The following is a 22,058-nucleotide window of genomic DNA, read 5'->3' as shown; positions in this document are numbered from 1 at the left end:
GGATTTCCATAAAGACTCCGAACCCCATTAAAGCTGCTTCAAGGAAACATATGTACACCTTTTACTACAGATAGTTTAATTAACTTGATAAATTGAGTTCACCAGTAGGTGGTAAAATCTCTGTTAGGCTGGAAGGAGGAATATTTAATTTCCATATCTGCTCAGGAAACTCTTTAAACTTAGAATGTTTATCCTTATGGCTGGATAATAAGATTATTTGGCACCAGTGAATATAAAAATGGAGATTGTTCTAATAACTCTCTGTGTTCATTTCCTACGTGCTGTCCCTCAGTTAACAGATCACTCAGGCCTCACGCTCTCGTGAGCGTCATTTAGTTCTACCAGTTACACCTCTGGAATATCACCCAACCCTGTCCCTCTTCTCTATTTCTTTTCTATTTCAAATTTACCTGCTCTGTATCTCCTTCCTTCCCTTTCACAACGCTGTCAGCTCTCATTTTGTAACATGATGGACTATGTCATTTCCTAAAACTCTAAAATAGCACTCCACCAGACAGAGTGATGTCCTAACCCTATTGCAAAGCGTTCAGGGTCCCCTCACAGCCTTGCTTCGACTACTCCTTCCAGTCTCATCTTTCACCCCTTCCCTCCACAAAAATTCTCTTCCAGCCACGTTCAGCTCCTCAATCTTCCTCTTCAGATGATGAATGAGAAAGACAGTAGCATGCAGCTGTTGAGAACAGAAGCTCTAGTAAATGGAGTATAACCTTTAAAAATTGTGAATCACTAGGTTGTACACCTAAAATGTATATAATACTGTATATCAAATATACCTCAATAGGAGTTCCCATTATGGCTCAGTGGTAACAAACTCAACTAGTATCCGTGAGGACACAGGTTCGATCCCTAGCTTCATTCAGTGGGTTAAAGATTCGCTGTTGCCGTGAGCAGTGGTGCAGGTCGCAGATGAGGCTTGGATCTGGCATTGCTATGGCTGTGGCATAGGCTAGCAACTACAGCTCCAATTCAACCCCTAGCCTGGGAACTTCCATATTCACAGGTGCAGCTCTAAAAAGCAAAAAGAAAGAAATTAGAAAAATTTAAAAATACCTCAATAAAAATTAATTAGTTAATTAAAAAATAAGTATTGCTATAAAACAACAACAAAACCCCAGGAACTCTGAAGGCATACTGACTCAGTTCAAAAGCCAGCTTTGCCATGAACTTTGGGACCTTGAGTAAGTTACATCGCTTCTCTGAATCTCAGCTTCTTCATCTGTGAAACAAGTAATGATAGAACCTCACTTGTGTGATTATCACAAGTTTAACAAAGGAGGACATGTGTAACATGCTGAGAACAGAGCGTGTTAGTGGCCACTGTCATCTTTCACACTGTTGCTCAAGATCCCTTCTCAGTGCCCAAAGGGGTCACACTCACTCTGCAGTGAACTGCTTCTTTAAAAAAAAAAAATTATCAGAGTATAATTGATTTACAAGGTTGTGCCAATTTCTGCTGGAGGGCAAGGTGACCTAGTCCTACATATGTGTACATTCCCTTTCTTATATTATCTTCCATCATGTTCTATCCCAAGAGACTGGATATAGATCCCTGTGTGGTAGAGTAGGACCTCATTGCTTATCCATTCTAAATGTAGTAGTTTGCATCCACCAACCCTAAACGTTCCATCCATCCTTCTTCCTTTGCCCCATTTGGCAACCACAGGTCTGTTCTCCATGTCTGTGAGTCTGTTTCTGTTTTGTAGATAGGTTCATATGTACCCCATTTTAGATTCCACGTATAAGTGATATCATGTGGTATTTGTCTTTATCTTTTTACTTGCTTCACTTAGTATGATAATACCTAGTTGCATCCATGGTGCTGCAAATGGCATTAGCGAACTGTTTCTTTACTTACCACTTTGGAAACCAGCAATGAGAACTGGTTATTTTTCTGGATTCCTGCAGGCAGCTCTTTGATTGGCCTTACTTTGCTGTGCCTTGAGTTGTAGTGAGCTATTTGCTATCTTTGTATCCCCATTAGATGATGAAATCCTTGACAGCAGGAACGTTTTGCGACTCTCTTTCCATTCTCTGTTCCAGCAGAGTGCTTAGCACCTGGAAAATTCTCATTAAACAATTGGCAAAACAGAAGAAACTTATCTGTGACACATTCAAAGCACCTTATATTTGAATACACACATCCAGGAAAATAATCTGATTTGAGCCTACTACTCACTCATCATATGTAAAAGCTAATGTCACCCGTTTGACAAGTATTTATTTATTTATTTATTTTTACATTTTTTTGAATAATACAATTGTTTTTTTCTTTTTATGGCCACACCTGCAGCATATGGTAGTTGGGGTCAAATTGGAACTGCAGCTGCTGGCCTACATCACAGCCATGGCAACGTGGGATCGGAGCTGCATCTGTGACCTATACCACAGCTCATGGCAAAGCCATTGTTAATCCACTGAGCAAGGCCAGGAATTGAACCTGCATCCTCATGGATACTAGTTGGGTTCTTAACCTACTGAGCCACAACAGGAACTCCTGATACAAATATTTACTGAGTGTTTACCATTGCCAGTCACTGTTGTAGGCACTGAGGATACAGCAATTTTAAAAAGTGTAAAAAACACTTAAAATTGTTTTCTGTCCTCAGGGGGCTTCTAGTCTAGTGGACAGAAACAGTTAATAAGCAAGATTAAGAAGATGATAAGTGCTATAGGTAAAAAAGAAGCAAAGAAGAAAGATAGATGAAAGATTGTTCTTTTACACATGTGTGGTCCAGGTAGACCTCATTGAGAGGGTGATGTTTGAGCAAAGACCTGAGGGAAACTTATAGCACCAGGGGACGTGCATCCCAGGCAGAGGGACTGCACAATGCCAAGGCTATGTGGTAAATTGTGCCTGTAGATATTATTAAGGACCAGCCATGAGGCCTCGGTGGCTGGAACAGTGTGATCCCAGGAGGTCAGAGGTGACTAGAGCCGGAGCTTGTGGAACCTGTGCGATTCATACTGTTTGACTTTTTGACACTCTTCCCAATCCTTACCCCATCGCAGGCTACCCTCAACATCAGTCTCTTCATTTCCATCAGAAAAAGCCTTTGGGGCCCAGTTCATAGTCTGCATCTCCTCTCCACCTTTTGAACATTAGTTCTAGATGTTTTCAACACCCAGGTAGGCAAAACATGCAATGACACAGCGACACATTTCTAGGTCCACTTGCCCCAGGTGACCTCCTCCAGTCAACTACTCTCAGCCTGGTCCGAGTCATTCCTGGGAAACTGCCTCATTAGACATTTTCCCACCTTTCCATCCTCATCACCACTGGAGCTGTTCTTGGTATCTTGCAGACCTACAGACTGTTGCACTTACTCCTTCTGTTCCTCTGGAATGGCCTTCTGGTCTGTTCAGGTCAGATTCAAACTTGATCATCTGATATCTTCTTGGCCTTCCATTCTCAATTTATTGACTCTCAATCCTTCTGCTGCCTCTATCCTTCAAAATTCCAATCCTATGCTAAATGCTGAAAATCCACCTTCCTCATTCTTAATGGAAGAATTTCTCAGTTTTGTTGGAAAACAAAAAAAGCACACCTCACCATGCCAAATAATACCCTCCAAATTTGTGGTCCCTCAACTTGAGTGCATCATTAAACCTGTCCATTGATCTTTACATAATTGTTAAATTAACTTATTTTCAATTAGTCAATACATATACAACATCAAAAATCAAAAGGTTAAAAATGGACTATATAGAACTACCATATGATCCAGCAATCCCATTCCTGGGCATATATCCAGAGAAAAGCATAATTTGAAAAAATTCATGCACCCCAATGTTCATGCAGCACTGTGTACAATCACCAAGCCATGGAAGCAACCTAAATGCCCATTAACAGAGGAATGGATAAAGAAGATGTGATATGTAAATCTAATGGAATGTTACTCAGCTGTAAATAAAAGGAACAAAATAATGCCATTTGCAACATCATGGATGGACCCAGAACTTATCATACTAAGTGAAGTAAGTCAGACAGAGAAAGACAAATATCATATGATATCACTTTTATGTGCAATCTGATAAAAATTATACAAAGGAGCTTATTCACAAAACAGAAACAGACAAAAATTTGGAAACCAAACTTACCATTACCAAAGGGGAAAGGTTGGCAGGAGGGGTAAATCTGGAGGTTGAGATGAACATATACACACTACTATATATAAAATAGATACGTACTATATAGCAGGGCAATCTCTTCAATACTCCATAATAATCTATATGGGAAAAAATTTGAAAAATAATAGATGTATGCATACGTTTAAATGATTCACTTTGCTGTACACCTGAAACTAAAACAGCATTGTAAGTCAACCATATACCAATAAAATTTTTAAAAATTAGGGTATGTAGTAAAAAGTAAGTCTTCTATGGCCCTTCCCCTTTAATGCCCAGTTCCCTTTTCAGAAGACAACCATTGTTTCAAATTTCTTACATATCTGTCAACATATACATAAAATACACAAGTTTAAACATTTGTGTGTGTGCCTGTAAAGACCACTTGTAAAAATGTAAGCATGTGTGTTTGTGTGTAGACATTACATCTTATCACTTCACACTATAAGTTAGAGATTCTTCTACATCTGTGCCTAAGGATCCACCTCATTATTTTCAGTAGATGTATAATACTCCTTTATGTGCTTGCATTACCCTTTTTCTGATCACTGTTAAATTGATGGACATTTGGGTTGTTTTACCTTTTTGCTATCACAGACATTTCTTCCATGAAAAACTTTCTGTATGTGTCATTTCTCGTAAGTACTAGTTGTAAGAGCCATAGAATGTTCCTAGAAGCAGAATTACTGATTTAAAGTGTGTGAACATTTTAAATTTTGAAAAACATCTTACATTTAGTTAAATATCATCAAATTACTCTTCACAAAGATTGTACCCATTCACAGTTTGCTGGCAATTACATATGAGCGTTCCTGCCTGTTTGTCTGCTCAGTGGAAATGACATCTCGTTGGACTTTTAATTTTCATTTCTCTGATTATGAGTAAGGTTGACCATCTTTTTATATGTTTATGAGATATTTGTATTTCTTTCTCTAGGAGCAATCTGTTCATATTGGAGTCTATTTTGGATGTTGTTTAATTGTCAGATGTTTGGAGTCAAAACTGTTGTGGTTAATATTTCTTCCCATTATGTTCCCACATTAAACAATGTTATAGCCTCTGTCGTCCTGCTGTTTATCTATCAAACAACTCCACCTAAATGTTTTGCCTACACTTTGCCCTAGCGAATATTTGAGCATCATAATTGTGAGCCAGGGGGCCTGGAGTGGAGCGCAAATGTTGTCCCAGGACAGCTGGTCAGACTTAGTTTGGATCTTCAGATCTATAGTCTGCGAAGTTCCCAAGCCAACCCTTCCCCCCAGTTCTCACTGTATCCAGGAATCCAGGGGGACCGTACGCTCTCATGGCCTCACAATGCCTCCTGTATCTTTGGGTGATGTCTTTGTTTCTACCCATAGCTTTATCCCCATCCCCTCAGTACAGGCAACAAACTCACACTTTTGGCTGTCTCTCCCAAACTATTCAATAACAGTATTTCTTGAATTCGATTGAATTTATCAAAGATGTGACAGTTATGAGAAAAGTCACACTTCCTTCCTCTTTATGACTCCTTTTCTATCTCTTTCTTGTCCTTGAACTCTTTTCCTTGCTTCCTTCTCAAGAATAAAATTAAATTTTTCCACGCATATTAACTTTTGGCGAACATACTTTATGAATTCTGTGATTTTACCTTCCATACAAAATGACATATCTGAGTAATTTTTTTCTTTTCTTTTTTTCTTTTTATGGCTACACCTGTGGTATATGGAAGTTCCCAGGCCAGGGGTGAAATTGGAGCTGTAGCTGAGGCCTATGCCACAGTCACAGAAATACTGGATCCAAGCTGTATGTGCAACCTACCTCACAGCTTGTGGCAATGCCAGGTTCTTAACCCACTGAGCAAGGTCAGGGATCTAACCTGCATCTTCACAGCTACTACATTGGTTCCCTAACCTGCTGAGCCACAATGGAAACTCTCAAGTATTTATTTGGAACAATGTGGTAGTTCTACTAAGAGGAATTCTGGTGAAGAAAATGTATTTAATACATGTGTATTTGGAAATCTCTGTAACTTGATGTGTGTCTGATCTACTAATGTTAGATATAAGGGTGGACCAGAGTGCTTTGATGCTAAGTTAAAAGTCACACGATGCTATGAGCTCATGAGAAAGAATTGACAAGACTCCTCCAAAGAGAAGTATTCTGAGTCAAGTACAGCGGTCTCTGTGATAAGGTAGAAGAAAGTGCTTTCCTTTTTCTTATCTGAATTTGTTTTGAATGGTCATTTGTAGGCATTTATGCCCAAATTCTGATGGTGCTGCAGACCGATGGCATCAATATAAGATTCTATACGACAGATCAACCCTCAGATTCTATTAAACTGTTTTTTAAAGATCCACATCTTTTGGAAAATAAGTTCTGACACTAGCAACTCTTTTTACTTTTTTTACCTTTGTCAGTCTTCCCACTGGACTAGTATTTCCTGATATGTTTATGAGCCACTTAGTAGATGACCTTTCTTTCTATCCTCATGAGAAAATTGAAGTCATTGAGCATAATGTATATTATTCAACTTACCGACTCTACCACAAATCTATCCATACCCATTCATTCCTCTTTCATTTCCAATAGTCTTAGTGGATTAAGTGCTCTTTCTCCTTTTCAAGGTCAACCCATCTCTCTGCACTTTTAACTCCAACCACAGCAGACTCCTGATGTTTCACTACTCCACTTATTTCTCCTCATTTCCTTCCAACTTGATTCTGTGCAGTAAACACTAAACCTACTCAGATCTAGGTAATTTCCTCCCAACCAAAACCACAATGTCCCTCTAAAACTATTGACTTCGAACCCAACCTAGCAATTCACTAATCTTTTTGTCTATTTCTTATAGAAATTTTAGGAACTCCATCTGATGATTTCACTTCTTTCCCTTACATTCATTAAGCAAAAAAGGGCAACTTGCCTTCTGTCCCTACCAATCTACTGATTTCACCAAGTTACCAAAGATGACGCAGTTTCCAAATGAAATGGAATATTTAAAAAATTTTATCTAATCAGGCTGTTCATCTGCCTCTGTTGCTACTGTTGCTACTAAATCTTGAAAAATCTCTCTCATCTTGCCTTCCATAGGAGAACCATCTTTTGGTTTTCTGTGAACTTCCAATATCATTCCTGACCTATATGGGTTTGGGGTGCGCCTCTGCCTTGAACTGTCCCTAAAATGTTCCCTTCCTCCAGGCTCTGTCATCACCCAGTGCCCGTATAATCCTTCTGCTGCTTCTACTCCTCAAAATTCCAACACCGTATTTCCTGTGCAAGGCTCGCTCTATCCTACTCTCTTTGAGATATCTCACCAAAGGTTTTATTTTCACCTACTACTGATATGCTAAACACTCTCAAATCTCTGTGCAGTTCTAACTCTCTCTACAAGTTCCAAAAATTGAAAGCTAGCAGTGCATTGAATATTGTACCCCAGTGTCCCACAGTCACTTCCATTGGGCCTGTCTGAAACTGAGTTCATCTCTTCCCAGTTCTGCTTCTCTTCTTGCTTTCTCTCTCTCCACAGGGAACAGGGACACAAGGATTCATTCCCCTAATATTTCAAGCTAACATTCAGAGAGTTATTTTTAAACTTTTTCTGTACCTCATCTTCATTGCAGAGCAATCTTGCGAGGTTTATTTCCTAAATATTTCACGTCTTCCCTTTTCCCTGTATCTCAGCTACCACTACCTCAGTTAAGGTCCCTTTTCTCTCTTGCCTATTATATTTCAGCACTTTCCCCAACAAAATTTCTAAACTTTCCAGTCTTTCTTTCTCATATTATTCAATACATACTGAAGTCATTTGTCTATAATGTAAGCCTGATGTTTTGTTTACCTTTTAATCCTCACCGTCTCTCCATCTCATATCTTGTCAACCTTTTCCTTGCAACATCTCCTCTACATGCCATGATATCTCTTGTCCCAGGCTGGTATTAAGAACTCACTGATATTAAATCCTTTCTCATTCATCATTTCCCAATTATCAAGTCACCAAGGAGAAGTCAAGAACTGCTTTTTTTTTTTTTTTTTTTTTTTTTGTCTTTTCTAGGGCCGCTCCCTTGGCATACGGGGGTTCCCAGGCCAGGGGTCTAATCGGAGCCATAGCCACTGGCCTACGCCAGAGCCACAGCAACGTGGGATCCGAGCCGTATCTGCAACCCACACCACAGCTCACGGCAACGCCGGATCCTTAACCCACTGAGCAAGGCCAGGTATCGAACCCACAGCCTCATGGTTCCTAGTCGGATTTGTTAACCACTGCGCCACAACGGGAACTCCAAGAACTACTTATTTTTAAAAATTAAGATCATGTGTCACCATCTCCACAACACTGTCTTTGATATATCCTTTCTACCCATGCCTGGCTTTGGGGATCCATTCCTGTGTCCTTCTGGAACCCTGAACTTGCCTCTTTTTGTCTTAGCACACTTTATTACAATTGTCTGTTTGCATAACTGCCTCTCCTGCTAGATTTGAGTTCTTGAGAGCAGAAAGGTCTTTACATACCTAAGTCTTTCTAATGACTAGGACAGCACTTGGGACATAGTTTGTGCTTAATCATGTTGTTGCATAAATGTATGAAGGAATAGTTTAGAATAAAACATGAGTGGATATCTTGGATTTGAACACAACACTGTGCCAGTGCAATCTTTTTCCTTCTCTTCTATTCTCCTTAATGTAGAATGAGGATAGTAAGAGTGATCATCTTATGCAATATTCATGAGAATTAAATGAGATAATATTATGTAAGACACTTGGTATAGTGTCAGACATAGCAATTGCTCACTAAATATTTCAGTGTAATACTGACAATCAGCTCTATTATTTCTACTATTACTGTGGTGCAACAGGTTAAAGATCTGGCGTTGTCTCTGCAGCAACTCGGGTTGCTGCCGAAGCATGGGTTTGATCCCCCAAGCCTCAGCAGCACTGGATTAAGAAACGGGCATTGCCACAGCTGTGGCATAGGTCTCAGCTGAGGCTTGAATTTTATTTGGCCTGCAAACTTCCATATGCTGCAGGTGCAGCCAAAAAATTTTTTTTTCTGTGAAATTTATTATTTCCACATAAAAAGATTTATTTGGGGAGAAGTACTTTTTTTTTTTCACCACATGATGATCCTACCCAGCTGCCCAAAGTAGGATACTGTCGTAAAGTTATTAGCATGCCATATGAGTTCTGAATAAATAAAAGCTACAAAGCCCAAGTTATATACAAATATCTTGGCCAATAATGTTTACAACCTTATTACAATAAACTGAATAAACACAGAAGCTTATATCTTTTGTGGTACGTTGGTCTCTGTACTCTCGGTATGAAGGAAAGTTTATTTGGTTAGCACATTTAAATAATGTAATTCTTTTTACCCTGTGAACTTGGCAATACAAATCACTTATACAAGATTTTGATAAGTTAATACCCTTAAATTTAAAGACATTTCCAGATACACTTGAAGTAAGTTACCACAGATTTGAAAGGCATCATTTATAGCTGTAAAATCAGTAAATTTGCTTTAATTTTACTTAAAAACAACTTTGTGGGGGGAGGTTGAAAATACAAACTCAGTTATTGAATGTTACAGTGTATGTATTGAAATCTAAAGACATTCACAAATTAGTACCTAAGAAGACATACATTTACAAATATACACATTCTAGATTTGATAAAGTAACTGTAAACAGATGCGGTGACTCCTTCCAACATAAAAACCACAAGAATAATTAAGAGAATCGGTTGGCTCCCTATAATGTGAATGTGCAAAATTAAAGCATGATAAACTGATATTTACATAAATATCAAACCAGCAATTCATTTTTACATTGTCAGTGACCATCTTAGATGTGTCATGAGTGGTTCAATGCATATTCCTCCCCCCCAGTGGAGAAGCTATTCAGAGGTGAAATTCCAGTACTTTAAGATGACACACACAACAGCCCTTATCAGTTTGACCGTTGCCTCTAGGGTGTGAGACATGAGAACAGAAAGTTGGTTAAGCATCATCAGGAGAGCACTATGTGAAGTCATTTCTTTTCACTCACCACTATTATTAGCTCTAACAGTGAGGAAATTGGCCTTAAGGTGACTCATTTTCTCAATAAGTGAGCTTAAGGATCATGCTGGCTTTATGACTACTTTTTAATTACAAAGCTATTTTACTCTATATTCCCAACTGGAAAACAAAAATGGAAGGAACATTTTAAAATTGCTTGTTAGTCTCATTATCCAAATACAACCACTGTTGATATGCATATTTTTCTCCTAAGCGCCCCTTTCCTATGCACACAGTGTTGAGGGTTGTTGTTAGTAATTTAGGTGGCCCTGATGCAAGGATCACAGGCACTGAGGAAGTGCAGATTTAAAAGATCTGCTAGGTTTATTAATCTGAGTCTGGGCTGAACAAAAGTCCCAAATGAAGGCAAAAATGAGGCCCTCTACTAATGTCAAATCCTACAGGGGACACAGAAACATTTTTTGTTGTTGTTTGGAAGCTCCAAGACTTTGGGTTGGTGATGTCTGCAAATAAAAATGATAATTTAACTACATTGTCCCCCGTTATCTGCAGGGGGTGTGTTCCAAGACCCTCAGTGGACGCCTGAAACCGTGGATAGTACCAAACCCTATATACGCTATGCTTTTTCCTATACATACGTTCCTATAATAAAGGTTTTTTGTTTTGTTTTTGATTTTTGGTTTTTTTTAGGGCCACAGCCACAGCATGTGGAAGTTCCCGGGACAGGGGTTGAATTGGAGCTATAGCCACCAGTCTACGCCACAGCCACAGCAACACCAGATCTGAGCTGCATCCACGACCTATGCCGCCGCTTGTGGCAGTGGCAGATCCTTAATCTACTGAGCGAGGCCAGGGATCACACTGGCATCCTCTTGGATGCTAATTGGGTTCTTAACCCACTGAGCCACAATGGGAACCCACCCCCATGAAAAAGTTTAACTTACAGATTAGGCACAGTAGGCGGTTACAAAAAAATAACTAATAAGAAATAGAACAATATACTGTTCTAATAAAAGTTATGCGAATGTAGTCTCTCTGACTCAAAATACCTCACTGTAGATATGCAATGCCTTTTCCCTCTTAACTGAGCACTTACACACTGTGGTTGTAACTTTTGTAGTGTTTGGTGCAGCAGCAAACTAACACAGATTTCTTTTCCTTCTTCAAAATTTCCTGGATAGGAGATTCATTCTTACCATAAATTTTAGCAACATCAGCATATGATTTTTTCTTTCCTTATCAAGTCGAGAACATTCATGTTTTCACTAAAATGAAATACTTTATGGTTTTCCTTTGGCACATCTGAATTGTCAGCATCACTGCTCTTATGTCTTGGAGCCATTATTAAGTAAAGCAACTCTTATTTTATGAGACCACCAGAGTGGATCAAATAACTGAGCCAGGTACTAAGAAACTGGTGGGAGGGGTATGCTGAAAAAAACGGATGATTCACCTTCCAGACCTGATGAAGCAGGATGACATGCGATTTCATCTCACTACTTGCAATGGTGCTCAATTTGTTTCTGGAACTTTCCATTTAATATTTTCAGACCGTGGTTGGTTGCTGGTAACTAAAACCTTGGAAGATGAAATCGTGGATAAGGAGGACCACTCTAATTGCTCACCTAATAAGGATTTCAGGGACATCTAACTTTCAAAATTGTTTGTCTTCTGAATGATTCCTCAGCACGTTATCACTATTGTTTTATCAACTGCTGAATGTTGTTACCTTCTGGCAGTGAACCCCTGTCACTCTTAAATAGACTTGTCAAAAATTCACCATCTATTTGGTAGAGATAGTAAACATGAATGGTGGACATCATTTTATTGAATCATGCTAAGACTAAAACTGAAAAAAAGAGTGGTTCATGCATTTTTATTTGATTAATTCAGTGGTTGTCTATTGCCTGAATTTTATATTCCAGTCAGAGTCCTTGGCTGCAGTTGAATTGTGATGGACAAACCTGACATGGTTCATGTCTTCAGGGTACTCCAGCTCAGCCAGGTGACTGGTAATAAACTAAGAGACAATCAAATAAACATAACATTTAAGATTATGATAAGTGCATGGAAAGCAAGAATACACATCACTGAAACATAATATTGAGATTGGAGAGAGTGGGGTGGGGATTACCTTCCAATGGTGATGGAAGACCTCCCTGAGGAAGCAGTATTTCAGTTGAGATCTAATGGGATGTAAGGGCCAGCTGGGCAGCAAGTTGGGAGAAGTGCTAGAAAGAGCTTGCTTCATGTGAGCAAGAAGACCACTGTGGCTGGAGTATGGAAGTGAACAAAGGAGTGAGAGGCCCAGATGAGGACAGACAGGCCAGGCCTGGTCACACAGGGCCTGGTAGGTGGTGTTAGAGTCTGGGTCTAACCAGAGTCTAACCTGGTGGAATGTTATCAGAACCCAACTGACTTGGGGAAAGAAAACCCTCCAGCCAGTTCTAGCCTTCCTTTCCCACTTATGGGAAGAGAATAAAACTGAGAACCACTTGTGAAGTTCATAGTTCAGAGGCACAGGCTCGCTAAAGACTGAGACTTAGTCATAGGACTGCAGAATACTTCCCCTTCCTCCACATTCATCACAAAGGGACTATCGATAGCAGTTGCTTTTACCCAGCTGTCAAGAAGAAAATTACAAAAAAGTTAAAAAAAAAAAAACCTCCCCCCAAAACCCTATTTGAAGAAAGGGCTGGCATCAGAACCAGATATGGTGGGGATGTCAGAATTACCAGACCAAGAATTTAAAACAACTATGATTAATATACTAAGGACTCTAATGGATAAAGTAGACAACATGCAAGAAAAAAGAGGCAATGTAAGAACTGAAAAAAAAAAGAGAGATACATTCATTAATTCTTCAACAGTTCTTTATTGGAAATCCTATGGAAAACAAAACCAAAAAATAAATGCTAGAGATGAGTTTGAGTGCTTCCAGTCCTGCTATTTCCAAGTCTGTGCCTTTTCCCAGGTGCTCTGCTCCAAAAGATTGCTGCCATCAGTATCTGTCCAACACACCTGTGCATAATGTTGCCTTGGTGCCTTAGTGCACTCATGTTCTTCCTGCCTGGAATAGAAATAGTATCAGCTTGAATTAGAATGTCTTCTCAGAGACATACAAGCAATATAATCCTGGGAGAGGTTCAAAATCCTGCTGGGCTTCATAATTTATAAAATTATGAAAAGGTATGTCTCAACGTTTCCATGTGAGAAATAAGTGCAATACTGTATGTGAAATTCCCTCGCAAGGGGCCTGATGAAAAATAGCTGCTCAGCAGTCAGTTTTCCTATATCTTTCCATCTATTGAGTTTCTACCCATGCCATTCCCTTGCTCTTTTTAGGCCACCAAAGGATATTGTTTCTTTACCACCTATATTTCCTAATCTAATAATTCACTGTAGATTTCTCCTTTATGTGTATATGTCTTACCTCTCCCAGTAGATTAGGGTAGAGATCATGCTCAAACCTCACAGTGACAAATAGCAATGGACACAGAAATGAGGCCAGTAAGTTGTTGTGTTTGTGTAATTATCTTGACTGGCAAAACTGTGGAGGTTTCAAGTTATAAAAAGGAAAATGAAAACAGATTCCATGATTTCAGGCAAGTTAAGGAAACCTGCGGAAGGAACTTGAGGTAAAGAGAGAAAATGCCATTATAGCAGGGAAAAAGGGTCTTCTAAATAATGATGGATAAATTAAAACAAAATGATTATTTAGACTCCTTATTAACTAATTGATTCAACAGACATTTATTTAATGTTTACTACTGATGATGTTATATCTTAGGCTGGATATTGGTAAAATACCTAGAAGAAGTACCTTAATTTTGGATAGACTGAATATTGATGTTTGGTCTAGCTATATCTGTGGGCAATTTTAAAGTAGTGAGTTGAGGCATAGGTCTTTATTATTGTATTTTTCCATATTAAATAATTAACATATTAAATATTTAGTTAACATAGGTCATCTGTTTCTTGTGCACATTAAATTATATACATTAAATTAAATCTCGTATCATTAAATCAAACAATAAAATTTTCAATTGCCAAACATGACCATATATATGCCTTTATAAGTAGAAGAAAAAACGGTATTTTTCAGAACATTTTCAATGGACATTACCTTCAGAGATGTTTTTGCTGACAGTCTGGAGGAATTTTGATATGGCAGTGCAAATGTATAATCTATAAAGTACAAATAACATGTTCCCAAGTCCCTATATAGAAAAGAGATCAGCAGAGTTTATACTGGGGTCATATTATAGTTGTTATTTCAGAATCCTATTTTTAAGGTAATTTTTAAAGTATGTCTATCTTTTCATTTATAAATTTTTTCCTACCTTCATGTTTAACTTTCTAAAAAGGTAAACACTTTAAAGGCAGATTAATTTATAAAATAGAATAATCCCTTAAATATTTTTGCATTCCATTTTCGGTTTCTTTATGCCCTTAGTCTCCCGGAAAAAATATTTCTTTGTTCCTTTGAACAAGCAGAGTTCTCAGATGTGTAATCATTTGTTTGATTTAGAGATTCTACATTAATAGGTTTATTCATCTAAAGAGAAGAAAGTCCTTTAGTATATTAGCCAGGGTATTTCTCCAAGGTATTTAAATTTATCTTCAATGCTGTGGTCCAAGTTCCAAGAGACACCCATAATTAGATGTAATTACATGTCATATTGATCAAAAGGTGGCATATCAGGTGATGATTCTGCTACCATCCTCCCCGTACCTCTGCACATTCTCTTCCCACCTCCCACCTGGAGCTTCCCTTATCATCCCCACCAAGAAAAATGTCTCTAAATTACATCCTATTTCTAACACTGTCTGGGAAGCAGCTCCCCCGAGAGCCTGTAATCAAATGTGATAACAGGGACACAACATTGTTATAATGTCCATTTTTCCCTGAGGAACATATCTTTTATTCCTAACTTTCAATCTCTATTTAACCCTCCCTCCAAAAAAAGGTAGCTGCAGCTGACTTGACAGTCTTGTTCCAAAGGAGCTTCCTCTGCTGTTGTATTTGTGTGATAGCTCAATGTCCACTGATACAATGTTTCTGATTTATTTTATTACAGTTCCTTGGAGTGTAACAGCCAGAGTAATAGCATGGTTTCTCCTTGATGTTAAAGGCACACTTGTTGCCCTCCTTTTCCAGAATTAGCTCAAAAGTAAAAGATTTAGGCTCTGGCCCAGGCAAAATCTGGGTGGAATATGAGGTCCAGGCAGATATTCCGAGGTGACTATGAAAATTTGTTTCATTTCTGCACTCAAGGTCCTGAAATTCTTCAGAGGCCTTATGCTAAGGGATTATATACGGGCAAGTGTAATAGAAAGTCTCACTGTCATTTTGCTCTTTTTTTTTTTAAACAAATTTTGCTTTTTGTTTCTATTTTCCACCATTGCAGTTGGAAATTTCCTTGTAGATTGTTTTGTGCTGCTTAAATAAACCACTTGATAAATAAATAGCAATTTGTTTGTTTGTTAACCCAGTTAGTATCAACTTTACAATCCCTCTCCCCACCTTTTCTAATTCAGTGAGCTTTCCTTAGCTTTACTGAGCAGACCCAATTTGGTGGCATCCTGGTATCACACTGAAAGATGGGCAGATATGCTGTTGCCATGGAAACAAGGTAATTGCTCAGAGGATTCATCCTGCATGGGTAATATTGAACTAACTGCTGTACAGTTTCTCATTTATTACAAAACATTTATAAGGAAAATGTGATGTGTTTCACAATGTTAAAGTATTTGCCTTTTTTCAAGAAGCTAGGTAAAGATTTCTTACTCAAATAAATGCTAAATGGGGTGGAAACACTTCATTGAAGAGTAAACTTAAAATATGTGGTGCTAACTGATGACAAAAAAATCCGTTGTTGAGTCAAAGGCCTTAACTGGGTAGAGGATGTGAACACTTCTCCTTCTGGGTCTCAGCTGTTTTTGTCTGTTGAGTTTTGCAGTGTTTGTCACCGAACCCATCTTGCACAAAAATACATGACAGGAGAGTGCATTCTCTATGGTGCGATTTAGATGTCATTTCCTAATCCCTCCTCTTTGACTTCTTCCTTTGCTGAAATGACCAGGTCAACTCTTCTGTCCCAACTTCCTTTCCCTTTGCCTAATTTCTCATATTCTCATCCATATTAACATTCTTTAAAAAGGAAGGCAATTTTTTTCCTTTCCCTGATCTTGGGCAGAATAGACTTTACCACATATTTTAATTCCAATCTTAAAACACCACCTTGAGTGTAGTAGGGTCTTAGTAAATTTTCACTGAGGAGTTCCTGTCGTGGTTCAGTGGTTAACAAATCCAACTAGGAACCATGAGGTTGCAGGTTCCATCCCTGGCCTTGCTCAGTGGGTTAAGGGATCTGGTGTTGCTGTGAGCTATTGTGTAGGTCGCAGACATGGCTCGGATCACATGTTGCTGTGGTTGTGGTGTAGGCTGGCAGTTACAGCTCCGATTAGACTCCCAGCCTGGGAATCTCCATATGCCGCGGGTGCAGACATAGAAAAGACAAAAAGACAAATAAATAAATAAATAATAAATTTTCACTGAAAATGTCTTCTGACAAGACCTTAATTCTCCTTGAAACCAACCAACCAGATTAGTGTTTCTCAGCTTCTTATCATTAACTCATAAGTGGTTAGCTTCTTGTCATTAACTCATAAGTGGCTTCAAAGATAGCATGCCTTCTGGTTAGGAGCACTTTGAATTTCTAGTTCTAGTGCAGTTCCCCCTGTTCTCCAGCCTAAGAAAGCCCATTATATATTTTCTAAAAGTACCCATGTCTCCTTATACAGTTCCTGCCCCCTCCTACTTTGACACTGAAATTCCAGTACCGGAACTAGAAAGCCTCCAAATTCCCTTTCTGTGTTGATATGCTGCAGTTTGGTACTGTGGTCCAGTCACCACATTTGGGAAACTTGGTCTAACTAGGCTGGCTTAGCGTATCTTTTAGAACTCCCAAATGGTGTATGCACACTCTTGTGGTTACCTTCACCACACTTTATTGCTGCCAGCTCTTTAGCCATCTGCCATCCTCTAGTAGACTTGGACTTCTTGAGGATGAGTCTGTTTCTTATTGAGAGTTGTTTGTCTGTAGCAAAGAACCTTCAGTATATCTTTGGTGCACCCAACAACTGCTTAATTACTAATGTTGATGTACTTATATTGCCCAAATTGCAGCTTTAGCAGTGCATTAAAAGCAGACCATAAGTAGGAAGTTTTTTAAACCCTTTGCTTAAAGGGCTGTCACACCCCCTAAAATGTATTCGAATTTCACTAGGACCAAGAAGTATTAAGAAACTGATGGGAGGAGTTCCTGTCATGGCACAGTGGTTAACGAATCCAACTAGGAACCATGAGGTTGCAGGTTCGATCCCTGGCCTCGCTCAGTGGGTTAAGGATTCGGCGTTGCCGTGAGCTGTGGTGTAGGTCACAGATGCGGCTCGGATCCTGTGTTGCTGTGGCTGTGGCATAGGCCAGTGGCTACAGCTCTGATTAGACCCCTAGCCTGGGAACCTCCATATGCCATAGGAGTGGCCCTAGAAAAGGCAAAAAGACAAAAAAAAAAAAAAAAAAAAAAAAAGAAAGAAAATAAAAAAAGAAAGAAACTGATGGGAGTTTAATTGAAAGTGACCAAGCTTGAGGAACACATTTGGATATTTGTTCTTACTTGTATAACATCCTCTTCATGCCAAGTTTGTTTCGCCTGCTTAAGTGGTGTAATATTGACATCCATACTTTGCAAATGCTTAGCCAATTGTTTCTTCATGGTGTGGTTAATTGGATGGCTACTCTGTGGCTTGCTGTCAGAGGCCACAGGATGGAGCCAAATCATGGTCTCCTCGTTTCCTCCTGAGGAGTTATGGAATTATATAGTTCAGTTTCACAAAAATAAAAATAATGTACATGCCCTTATATGCAGTGTCAGCTAAAATTAATAGTAATCTATTTCTCTTGGAGTGAGAGCTGGACCCAAACAATCAATTAGCAGTAAGCTTGTCAAAATGCATAGGACACACAGGTTGCTAGGTGCTTTATCATAATTTTCTTTGCCCAAAGCATTTGAATAAATGAGGTGAAATGTCGCCTCAAGTCTCTGAATCTTGGATTGATCATTTCTGGACCTCCTGCTGAAATACAGTTGTCTAATTTTCTACAGTAAATTTTCTCAGCAATCGTCACAGCCTGTAGTAATAGATGACTTTTTATCCCATATGCTACTATGTCTAGGTGCAGAGAGATGATACACAGGCTGTGTGTAGGTCTGTGAGAATACAGCTGTGTGTGTATCTTTTTAAGAAGAAAAATAGCTTTCTCCAGAGACAATGTTGAAGGTCCCATTCCTCCTCCCAAAGAGCAGGCAGTCAATAAATATTCATTGAGTCATGTTCTACTTGGTGTCATATATTGGTATTTCCCACATCTGCAGGATTGGGAAGCAGAGTGGAAGGGGTGATCAAGAAAGGAAAAAAAGCATCATATGATATTAGACCAACATAGTCACAGGTAGAGTCCAAGTTGGCTGTTAGGCTCACAATGTGTAAATAAACTTTGAAGCTATATTCTTAGCTTTACAGAAAGACATGGGGCATGTGCTTCAGCAGGGACCACACCATCTTGCGGGGACCCAGAAGCTACAAGTACACAGCTTCTTTTGCCTCCTCCTTGTTCAGGGCCAATGCAGCTGCCACAGGTAGGAGGCAAGTTTCCCACAAATCTTTTATACTTTTCCAGTTGCATAGGTCCAAGACCTGCTTTCAGCTCCACAGCCCAAGTGTAGTTCTACAGATCAGGCATACATATGATAAAGCTGATACAACATTCCATACTTATCTTCACACTGCAGTTTCCAAGAAAGCAGTACTGCAGGAAAACACTTGGCCCTGCATCCACCCAAGCCTGATGAAAACCCTTGACGTGGGTATTAATTTCCATATCGCTTGAATTGCAAAATAGACACAAAAACCAACTTTTTAAAAAGAGAATTCTGTTTTCTACTAACTTTGCATTGCCCAATTAGAGAGATGCCCAAGAGGGAAAATCACTCTGACTGAAATAAAAACTTCAACTATTAAGGGCTTAAAATGCCGATCAAATCCATAGAAAAGGGCTGAACAGGAGTTTCTGTTGTGGTGCAGCAGAAACAAATCTGACTAGGAACCATGAGGTTGCAGGTTCGATACCTGGCCTCACTCGGTGGGTCAGGGATCTCGCATTGCCATGAGCTGTGATGTAGGTCGCAGACACAGCTCGGATCCTGCATTACGGTAGCTCTGGCATAGGCTGGCAGCTGTACCTCTGATTAGACACCTAGCCTGGGAATCTCCATATGCCGTGGGTGCGGCCCTAAAAAGCAAAAAAAAATAAAAATTAAAAGGGCTGAACAGACCTGTTGGATGTTTGAATTCAAACCCAAGGAGTTCCTTTTTTGTGGTGCATTTCACTTCCTTCCTTTGGTTCTGGACACCTTAAAAATCTCTCTGAGAGATATTTCTCCCCTGCCTAGGAACTCACTTATTCTAAGTTTCTGTCATTCACAATTTTGTACTTATTCTCACTTAAAAGAGAATCTAAAGAACATATCTGTGCACCAGCTACAATTGGGTTGGAAAATCCTTTAAGTATAAGATTTTATTCATCAAATATATTCTGTCCTATTGATTATGTAAGTTCAAAATTCCTGTTTTAGTTTACCCAAATGGGGTGTGATCTTCAGTCTTTTGTTTCTTTGAGAGGATAGACATTCCTTAAATGTAATACCAACAGATATAAGTCCTACTTTTTTAAAAAAAAGGCATAATAATCAAGGTCACAGTTTTTCCAGAACTAAGAATTCTCTGCCGTCCATTTCCTTATAATCAGAATGATTGTTAATTCCAAAGATAAGTGAATCCCTCAACAAAGGACAAAATTATATATTATACATTTAAATGTACATGTCTCCTTTGAGGGTGAAGCAGAAGTTCATCCCCATTTGCCTTCTTGTCCCCTGTGTGGTTCGTCACTCTAATGGAGAGTAACTTAAACACAGCGATGCTTATGAAAAAAACCACTGTTGGGAAATGTGGACATCAAGCATAGTTCTTGATGTAGTTTCACAAACAAATGTAATGCCTATCAAAGTTTTAAGTACAAAGAAGAATGGATAAAAAATGGTCAACGTTTTGGAAAATATGCCATTTCAGCATCATGCTTGAATTTGTGTTGTTCACATTTTAGTATATTTTATATGTAGGAACTCCCCCGCCCAGAGAATTTCTATTATTGGCATGATAATTACTTTTCAGTGGAAGGCTTAATTTAAGTAGATTACTGATATAGGTCAAATTATTTAAAGTTAGGTATTTGGGGAAGAATCACTAAACCATAATGGATAGTGGAAACATAAAATTATAAGAGTTAATTTATTTGATGTTACTAAAAATTTTATAGTGCAAAATTTAGCTTGATCCCCCCAAAACCCTTAGTAAAAAATCCTGAGGAGTATGGATTATCATAATTCTTATATGTCTTCTTTTACTGTTATATATTCAAAGTGCCATTTGTGGATTCTCTTTATCTAATGTTTAATTCCTTATAATTCCATCTTTTTAGTTTCATAATAATACTGCTATCGTTTCTTCAGTTGTCTTCATCCATAGACTTTATGTAATTCATAGGTAACATAACAACTCAAGTGTTTTGGCCTCTCCATTTAAACAAATTTTTCTTTCAGTCAAGTGATTTAGTGAATTTAGACTAAAATCTTGTGTTCGCGTTTTAATGAATGTATTATTTCATTTGGAATGTGTAATCAAATCAAAAAATCTTAACTGTACCAGCCTTGCTGAGGGGAAAAATTATAGTGCAATTTTGAGGTCACAGGGAAATAAAGATTAGTAAGAGAATGTCTTCAAACAGGATGATCTAGTAAAATTCCTGCCAAAGCAGGAATTATTAACAGTGGTCTTCCTTTCTGCTGAAGAAAGATGGGCTCTTCCGCCACCTATATCCTGCCAGTGTGTTCCAGGATAATTCAATAACATTCTTGGAAGAGATGCTATTGACATATTATATGCTATGACAAACTTATATAATATTATAGAGCATATCATGTTATAACACTTGATGTCACAAGATATGCTTTCGCTTTCTGCTTTGATACCTTGTCAGCACATCAGGAAATCACTCAGAAAGTCTCTAAAGAGTTCTCATTTTGGTTGACTTATAAAAGAGGGGTACATGCTAGCTATACCCCATTTTTGACAGAGGACATGGGTGAGAATGAAAAGTATATGTCTCAGAAGCCACTGGCTTCAAGCATACATCGCAAATTCATAATTGTTTTCCCTTTATCTGAGAATTACAATTTAGTTCATATCTACTGAATTGACCTTTATCATTTGATAGACTTTGATTTAGCAAGATCTAAAGAGGATAGATACAATTTTAAGTTGCCAAATTCTGTTGCAGTTAATTTGTTAATACTTATGGCCTCAATCCATAAAATGAGTTACATGAGCACACAGCAATTTCCAGTAGAATGTTTATGAGAAGGTGAGATTTGGAGTAGAAAAAGATAGCATTTGGGGAGAAAAAATTACAGATAACAAAATTTTAAGATAGCTTTTAGTGACTCTAAAGTAATATTGTAATCATTTTGCATAACACATAAAACTTGGAAACATGCAAGCATATCCATTAGCCCACACACCAACCAATAACTTATCACCTTTTAAGATCACTTTACTATAACCACACTAAGTTTCCAGACACCTAAAAACCATGGCCTGATACTACTTTATAAATTAGAACATTAAAAAGGAAACAAAATAATTTGTTTCTACCCAATATCCTCTTTAACTTTATTTAGCATCAAGGAAAATTGCTGCTGTTGTTCTAATTGTATAGTCTGTACATCTCTAG

This window comes from Sus scrofa, chromosome 1, assembly GCF_000003025.6.
Source record: "Sus scrofa isolate TJ Tabasco breed Duroc chromosome 1, Sscrofa11.1, whole genome shotgun sequence".
Lineage (NCBI taxonomy): Eukaryota > Metazoa > Chordata > Mammalia > Artiodactyla > Suidae > Sus > Sus scrofa.
The sequence above is the reverse complement of the archived record's forward strand: the minus strand, read 5'-3'. Positions refer to the sequence as shown.